Here is a 9,415-nt window from a genome sequence, read left to right on the forward strand (position 1 = left end):
AGAAATCTCATCCAAGGGCCAGGATTAGTTCTTAGGACATAACTAAAGTACTGGAAATATTTTACATTGATGACAAAATGATTTAAAGGAAAACTGCAATAAACAACAGAAATCCTACACTGATATTGACATGCTGCTTCCTAGGCTACTGTGTTGTCTTGGCTGGGAGTATAAGGACGAATGGGTGCTGTAAGGGCCTTGACTTTGGCTCTTAGGTGGTATCTGAAATATGGAGAGACAAGCAAAAGTATCCCAGCAACAACTCCTTCTTTGTTTAGCCAGAAATGGCAATATGCTTTATGCTTTATGTCCCTTTCAGCAGTTTTGACTTTCAGTTTGATTTTCTCTTGATTGCAGGGTGAATTAGACCTGGCTCCTTAGGACTTTTATGATCTTAGATGCTCAAGGTTTCAGCTGGCCAAGGTGGCAACTGGTGGTTCAGCTTGTACTGGTACCTTTGACCTTCCAAAGCAGGCCTGTCAGTGGTTGTTAACAGGATAGTGTGATTGGGATTGTTGACTGCTGCCTGATCAGTGTTGCCCTGGTCCCTGGCTCTTGCTGCACTTTTCCTTAGTCTTTTGTGGTGTACTTCGGGAATTGACATAATGTGAATCATGAATCGCCATGGATTCAATTGTGGTATGAGTAATATCGGTGACAATTTGATCAAACCGCCCATTGTTGGCAGAATCAAGAACTCGTCGGGACTCGTCACAACATCCATTGTATAATGTTAGAGCGAGAAACCAAGGATCCAACCCATGATGTGGGCATTTTCTTTGCAACTCCTTGTATCTCTCCCAAGCTTCATAAAGGCTTTCTCACCCTTGTTGACGAAATCCCGTGATTTGGATCCTCAAGGTTTGAGTTTTCTCTGATGGAAAATAGTTTTGATAAAAGGCATGAGCCAAAGTCTCCCAATTGGTGATTGCCATGGAGGTTCTATCAAGGCTATTTATCCATAGCTTAGCCTTGTCCTTCAATGAAAAAGGGAAAAGTATCTCCATTATTTGAGATTGTGTGACTCCCGTTTGTCTAATCATTGAGCAATAGTCACAAAATTTTGCACATGCAAATTGGGATCCTCCAAAGGACTTCCCCCAAATTGGCTTCTCTCCAAAAGGCTAATTGTAACACCCCGATTTACAAAGGAGCCTTTAGCAAGACATTCCCTAATAAACCGGACTGTTACCATCTCGGTTTCCCGAGGTAGTGATTATAAAGACATAACAATCCAAATTACTTTAATTATACTTTAAGTGAATACTGTTTACAAAACCGTACAAACTAAAACTGTAGCAAAACAATTTACAAACTTTTAGCGGAAATAAAACTTCTAAAACAAGGTGGATAACTAAACATGATTAAACGAGGTGGACTAGACACTAAGTCAGGCAATCCAAGCTCTCTTCCCATCCAAATCCTATCGGTCTCGAGGTACTGTCAATTCCCCATTAAAAGGTTCACCGCAGGTGTTCACGAATACACAGGGTCAACCACGAGGTTGAGTAGGGTAATACAATGCAACAAGTATGTATGATATGCATGCTCCTCCATCACCACCACCATCTCATCGCAACTCATAACCCGGACCACCCACCATACCGATCCCCTAGACTATATATCGACCGTAGCCGATCCGCCATTTCCTTGTTGAGGACACCAGGGCAAGTCTGCAGAACCCGCTGGGCCTTATCACAACATCATCATCACCACACCACATCACCACAACATCTTCCATCTCCAATGCATATGAATGCTCAAAAGAAATTAATGCAACACAATATGTATATCATTGAACTGATCAATCATAAAATCATGCCGGTTACCAAATGTTGTGATAACATACTCAATACGATCAATTCATCAATCACATTCCAAAGATATGAATCATAACATGAATCAACAACCACGAATCAAGTCAACGTTCACAGTTTGGTCATATGAAACACAAACAAGTCAACACAATTCAACAACAACGATAATAAGTCAAGTGTATTTCCCTACCTTTTCGCAATCCAAGCACACACAAGAAACCAATTATGATCCTTCACATATACATCACCTAAATAACATAATTATGTATAATTACCACCTACTCAATCAAATAATCATGCACACAACCTAGACTCATCATAACTTAATAGGAATATCAACTTAAAGAACAAACACGACTTTTCCTGATTTTCCAGCACATGACAGACTCGGAATAAAATACATAACTAATTCCAGAAAAATCAAATTGATACAAGGCCAATTGGATTGGAACCCCATGAGTCATAGCTACAACCTATATCTAACGAAGGTTTCTCAAATTCCAAACTTATTAAGGGTTTTCAGACTGATTTCCAAAAGCTGACAGAATCCGTCGCATAAAAAGTATAGACTCATAAAACGGGTTTGACAAATGATTTTTAAGAAAAACCAACGCCTAACTCATCTAAACTCTTTAAATTTAATATATGAAAAAGACCCAGCGCCAATTCAATATCTAAATTATGTTTTAGAAGTAATCTTTTAGCCTCTACTGATTCGCGGACTTTTTAGATAGACGTTCACAAATAATTTATTCAGGAAAAACTACACGGTGAAATGCTACCAATTTTCAGAGGCATAAACTAGGCTTGGAATAAACATGAGTCTCTTCTTTAACTTTTTGCATCCGACGAATTTAAGACAGGTAAAACATTCAAATAACACAGACAAACGAATCTGTAAATTGCTGTAACTATTTTATTCATTTATCTTATACAATTTATAATAAAAAACCCCTAAACCAATTTCTAGGGTTACAAAAATTATTCCAATACTACTATGATTATGCTAATAATTGAATAAAGAGGTAATAGGATAGTCTACTTACGAAATAGGATAAGAATAGGCTGAGAAATCGCCTCGCAATGCCTCACGAGTTCTTCACACACGGTTCCCTCTTCTCTCTTTTCTCTCTTTTCTCACTTTTCTCATGGTTAAAGTGAATATGGTGATAGGGAGATTAGGGTTTAGGGTAAATGGTGGTTACATGTTCCGGGTAAGGCAAATGGGTTAAACGGGTATGGTAATCGGGTACATGTAGATGGGTAAATGGGTGATACGATTCTTGACCCAAAAGACAAAATGTGATGTAGCCCGACTCAACATATACGATATAAACCCGACTTAATAACATTCACGATATTACGATGCAACGAATATAAAATGTATAATAACTAATATATAATAATATCCGTTTAATCGATTATATAAAATACGGGGTATTACAGTCTCCCCCCCTTAAAATGAACTTCGTCCCGAAGTTCGCTCCCGTACTCAAACATAAAAAGGGGTATTGTATATCGTACATACGGACATCACGCATTTCTAACACGGTTAACACACACGTGTACTTTTGACACATCAATTAAATATAACAGACACGAAATGTTACATTCTACCCTCCTAAAAATAAACTTCGTCTCGAAGTTTAACTCATCTTCACTTAACCCAACTAACTACAACTAATAACTACCTGAGAACACAAATGTAGAACAACTAAATAACTACCTGAGAACACCGTCATCTTTCCATAGAAGCAGCTTAGTTTTTGGTCATGGCGTGGAAACATACACACGTAAAAAAAAATAAAAAATAAACATAGAGAATAATAAAAACACTCCCCATAAACTAATCTGAACCTCTAACTTATTCCTTAATATAATAGACACTCTCATCCTAATCACTAACTCAATCTCAACTCATTACTCCGTCTCGCTCATTACTCCGTCTCATAATATAATACTCCAAAGTAACCAAATATCGTATTCTCATCGTCGAACCTAAGCCAAGAACAAGGGGTGAGTGAACTGGCGGATAAAACCGCGAAACAATATTTCCATCTCAATATCGATTTCCAACAATATAACTAACTCAAAACCATGGCCCCACTGGACCGTAAACATAACTCGGCACAACGGCCCCGTAACTCATAACTCAATACCAGTAACAAATTCCATCTCAATTTCAATATCGATATTGTCAAAGGTTCAAAGAACCGTGCTCAACACTTAGAGTAAATACTCCAAGCTACTCACCCACAAGTCAAGGTCAAAGGAAGCGACAATTAACAATACAATAAACCGTGCTACCATAACCACGAAACGAATGAAATACAATTGAAACATCTGATATCCAAAAGCAAACTTTAGCTCATAGGCCATTCAACTCACGTTTATATAAACTTCTCCTACATACACCACCCTTAACAACAAATAGGATTCAGAAACTATTCAACTGCACCAGTAACCATTGTAATTATTAACCAAATACACTAAATTCCATCACCATTAATCAAATCTTATATGGCTGCTTCTTATCAATACTAAAATACGAACTTGCCCTTCCCAGGCAAACCCATCTCACCATAAGACAAATCTATTAAATAGAAAATATATATCCGTAACTAGTAATATATTATGTAAGTAACAACAACAATATCAATATACTTTATTAAAATTTAACAGCATGAATCAAATAAGTCAATAGTAATTAACAATTAACATACAACCCCGAGTAATAATAATAAAAGTATTAGGATCGGTAGAATCGTGTTACCTCGATAAAGAAAATAAAACTCAACCACGTCCTCGCATATGACGAAAATAGCTCACTAACTAATGGTCTTCATAATCAAAGTTAGTGTTGGGATAGAGTAGGCACGATGGCAATGGACATGTATGTAATTAAGCAAATTTGATGATCAATTATAGACCATGAACGAGCGAGAGTAAAAATAACAAAACAATTTAAGAAACTTCTCACATTTGTAAACATATCACAGAAAATAGATCTACCACTACTATCCATCACAATCACAGGATCTTATTGACATGTCCATACAACCATTTACTCACTCACTGGTTTAGGTTACGAATTAGACCGATGAATTTAAACAATCAACAACATACTCATAATTCATGTTTTAAATTATCAAAATTATTTGCACGATATAAATTAAAAAAACATATATCCCAATAAAAGTAACAACATATGATCCATGACAACAACAACATACTTCCATATCACACATGTGTTTAACATTTTAGCAACCATATCATTCAATTGTGTCCAAAGAACTTAGTATAACTCATTTTCACCAAAAAAAGGATATCGCATAAATAGCTTAAACAAATACATTTGCCATCATATACTTTGTAGAACATTATCTATGATAAAAGATTAGCAACTTGAACAACTTCCCTGATTTGCACGATTTGAATAATTAGGCAACTCGTAGGCTCAATTAAACGTAACTATAACGACTATCATTTAAACAAACGCATATCATGTGAATCATCAAAGGGTTATCCCATTATAATTGCCAACATTGTTATCATAAACAATCTTCATTAGAGTATAATTGATAGCAACAACTCGAGAATATAGATATGTCAAATGTCGTGCTACATCAAACAGTTTCCTTTATATCACGCCCATACAATTGCAAGAATCACTTTAGCATTTTATGACAATATAATAACGAACATATCCAATAAGGAATACAACACTGTTTATTATCATGTCATAGGTTTAGGTTCAACTGAAATAATTTAATGCAATGAAAGTAATAAGTATAACTATAGGCACACAGACTCACATAAAAGACATTAGAACTCAATTGACATCCTACATGTGTGAACATTTAAACATAATCATTACTACCATCCATGTGTAAACATTTAAACATAATTATTATAAATATTCCTGCGAGTATATTAGAACAATCAAGTTAACATTTAACGCCACCAACTTTACCAAGATATGACAATATAGTTTTATATTTATATATATCCGACCACTATACAAATATGATGAGCACACCAGTGATATTACAACATGCCAAACATATATAAAATATGCAAACAACTGGACTCGTATAAAATATTTCACCCTCGATTAAGAATCAAATTAAGCTATTCAATTTCACTCATACTATCATGCCAACAATGTTATCAACTAAACTTTAATTTTATCCCTTGTTAAGATACATAACTACTGAACATGCATGCTACTATCATCATATAAAAACATTGTAAGGTCGCATTAATAAGGCTCATGAAATAACCAAACAATTGTATGAAAACTCAACATAGAACGCACATTTTACAAGTCATGATCCACGTTGTAACTTCCAAAGACCACGAACAAATAACCGTTTGATTAAGACTTGATTCATATTACTTTTATAAAATACGGAAAGTTAAAAACACAGGGGAAAAAGAATTAGGTCTAAAGCACAAGAATTCCATTTTTAAAGAATTTTACAACTCAGTTGGTCCAAACAAGTATGTGACAGCAATTGGTCCGAAACTTGGGTCAGTTTGCAAAACCTACCATTTAATATAGAGACATCAAGAATTTTCGTGGCTTATCAATTTGAAAACATATGCGAATCGTCTGATCGATGGAGTTGGAATTATGCAAAAATTATTAATACAATTTAAATGAGGAGTTTTACAAAATCGTTGGTCAAAACATCACTGCACAGGAACTTCCTGACCACAGCCCACTAAAATATTTATTACTCCTAATCCGTATATCCTATAAGCATGAAACCAACGCCAAATAAACACTAACTCATGAGGCTATCTCTCATAAATTTTTATCCATAGGCAATAAACAGAAAAGAAATGGCAGTAAGGTCAATTAAAGAGTAAAATCAAACAAAACGAGTTTCAGCACTAGGTCATTCTTTACTATGTTACAAGCTCTTATGAACATACTATGTATACTAACCCATCCCAACTTAAATCTCACACTTTGTACTTACGTAAACATCTATCCCATAGAATCCCATCGCATCTCGATCTACTCCTTACATCTAAATCACGATTGCTATGACTAGAAACATGCAATTCAATAGTGTTTCTGATTACTATCACAATACTATACTAGCATGGCTTCGGGATCACATAACCGCATATCACTAGACATAATAGTACTATCAACACATCATTCAACATCCATCCAGATAAATATCATCAATTCGCAATTATTTTCACGCTCGCGATTACCACAATCCAACACTTCATTGATTATCAACCTGAACACGAAAATTTTATTTCTCATCTCCACAACATCATATGATCACGTCATCATTCATACAAAATACTTACCGTAACGTTGTCTGTGAGAATGGTTAGAATATATGGGTCTCAAGGTATACATCAACTCGATTATATCAAAGGTTTTCCTTCTAACTACCCCATTCACTCAATTTATCTCGGGTTACCTGGTTCAAAACTGAGAGGGCAAAAGAGCACGCATTAAGGGCGCCTTCTTAACCGCACTGTGAGATCCAAACAGTTTATTCCCAGGGGTTCATTTTATTTAGACACATCCTACGTTCGTTGGGTTCATTGGTTTAGGCCTGAGGATCGTTCGCTCTGATACCACTTTGTAACACCCCGATTTACAAAGGAGCCTTTAGCAAGACATTCCCTAATAAACCGGACTGTTACCATCTCGGTTTCCCGAGGTAGTGATTATAAAGACATAACAATCCAAATTACTTTAATTATACTTTAAGTGAATACTGTTTACAAAACCGTACAAACTAAAACTGTAGCAAAACAAGTTACAAACTTTTAGCGGAAATAAAACTTGTAAAACAAGGTGGATAACTAAACATGATTAAACGAGGTGGACTAGACACTAAGTCAGGCAATCCAAGCTCTCTTCCCATCCAGCTCCTATCGGTCTACGAGGTACCACAATCTGCTCCCCATTAAGGTTCACCGCAGGTGTTCACGAATACACAGGGTCAACCACGAGGTTGAGTAGGGTAATACAATGCAACAAGTATGTATGATATGCATGCTCCTCCATCACCACCACCATCTCATCGCAACTCATAACCCGACCACCCCACCATACCGATCCGCGGAGACTATATATCGACCGTAGCCGATCCGCTCACCGCACCGAGGACACCAGGGCAAGTCCTGCAGAACCCGCCTGGGCCTTATCACAACATCATCATCACCACACCACATCACCACAACATCTTCCATCTCCAATGCATATGAATGCTCAAAAGAAATTAATGCAACACAATATGTATATCATTGAACTGATCAATCATAAAATCATGCTTGGTTACAAATGTTGTGATAACATACTCAATACGATCAATTCAATCAATCACATTCCAAAGATATGAATCATAACATGAATCAACAACCACGAATCAAGTCAACGTTCACAGTTTGGTCATATGAAACACAAACAAGTCAACACAATTCAACAACAACGATAATAAGTCAAGTGTATTTCCCTACCTTTTCGCAATCCAAGCACACACAAGCAACCAATTATGATCCTTCACATATACATCACCTACATAACATAATTATGTATAATTACCACCTACTCAATCAAATAATCATGCACACAACCTAGACTCATCATAACTTAATAGGAATATCAACTTAAAGAACAAACACGACTTTTCCCGATTTTCCAAAGACATGACAGACTCGAATAAAATACATAACTAATTCCAGAAAAATCAAATTGATACAAGGCCAATTGGATTGGAACCCCATGAGTCATAGCTACAACCTATATCTAACGAAGGTTTCTCAAATTCCAAACTTATTAAGGGTTTTCAGACTGATTTCCAAAAGCTGACAGAATCCGTCGCATAAAAAGTATAGACTCATAAAACGAGTTTGACAAATGATTTTTAAGAAAAACCAACGCCTAACTCATCTAAACTCTTTAAATTTAATATATGAAAAAGACCCAGTACCAATTCAATATCTAAATTATGTTTTAGAAGTAATCTTTTAGCCTCTACTGATTCGCGGACTTTTTAGATAGACGTTCACAAATAATTTATTCAGGAAAAACTATACGGTGAAATGCTACCAATTTTCAGAGGCATAAACTAGGCTTGGAATAAACATGAGTCTCTTCTTTAACTTTTTGCATCCGACGAATTTAAGACAGGTAAAACATTCAAATAACACAGACCAACGAATCTGTAAATTGCTGTAACTATTTTATTCATTTATCTTATACAATTTATAATAAAAAACCCCTAAACCAATTTCTAGGGTTACAAAAATTATTCCAATACTACTATGATTATGCTAATAATTGAATAAAGAGGTAATAGGATAGTCTACTTACGAAATAGGATGAGAATAGGCTGAGAAATCGCCTCGCAATGCCTCACGAGTTCTTCACACACGGTTCCCTCTTCTCTCTTTTCTCTCTTTTCTCACTTTTCTCATGGTTAAAGTGAATATGGTGATAGGGAGATTAGGGTTTAGGGTAAATGGTGGTTACATGTTCCGGGTAAGGCAAATGGGTTAAACGGGTATGGTAATCGGGTACATGTAGATGGGTAAATGGGTGATACGATTCTTGACCC

The 9,415-nt window shown here is 35.9% G+C and overlaps 1 non-coding gene across 1 annotated transcript; it reads left to right on the forward strand.

Moving 5' to 3' along the window:
• Positions 1 to 756: 756 nt before the first annotated feature.
• LOC141624323 (small nucleolar RNA R71) lies at positions 757 to 864 on the forward strand. Its single transcript, XR_012534130.1, has one exon. It is a non-coding gene; the product is annotated as a small nucleolar RNA R71 (small nucleolar RNA).
• The last annotated feature ends 8,551 nt before the right edge of the window (positions 865 to 9,415 follow it).

This window comes from Silene latifolia, chromosome X (genome assembly GCF_048544455.1).
Source record: "Silene latifolia isolate original U9 population chromosome X, ASM4854445v1, whole genome shotgun sequence".
Taxonomy (NCBI): domain Eukaryota; kingdom Viridiplantae; phylum Streptophyta; class Magnoliopsida; order Caryophyllales; family Caryophyllaceae; genus Silene; species Silene latifolia.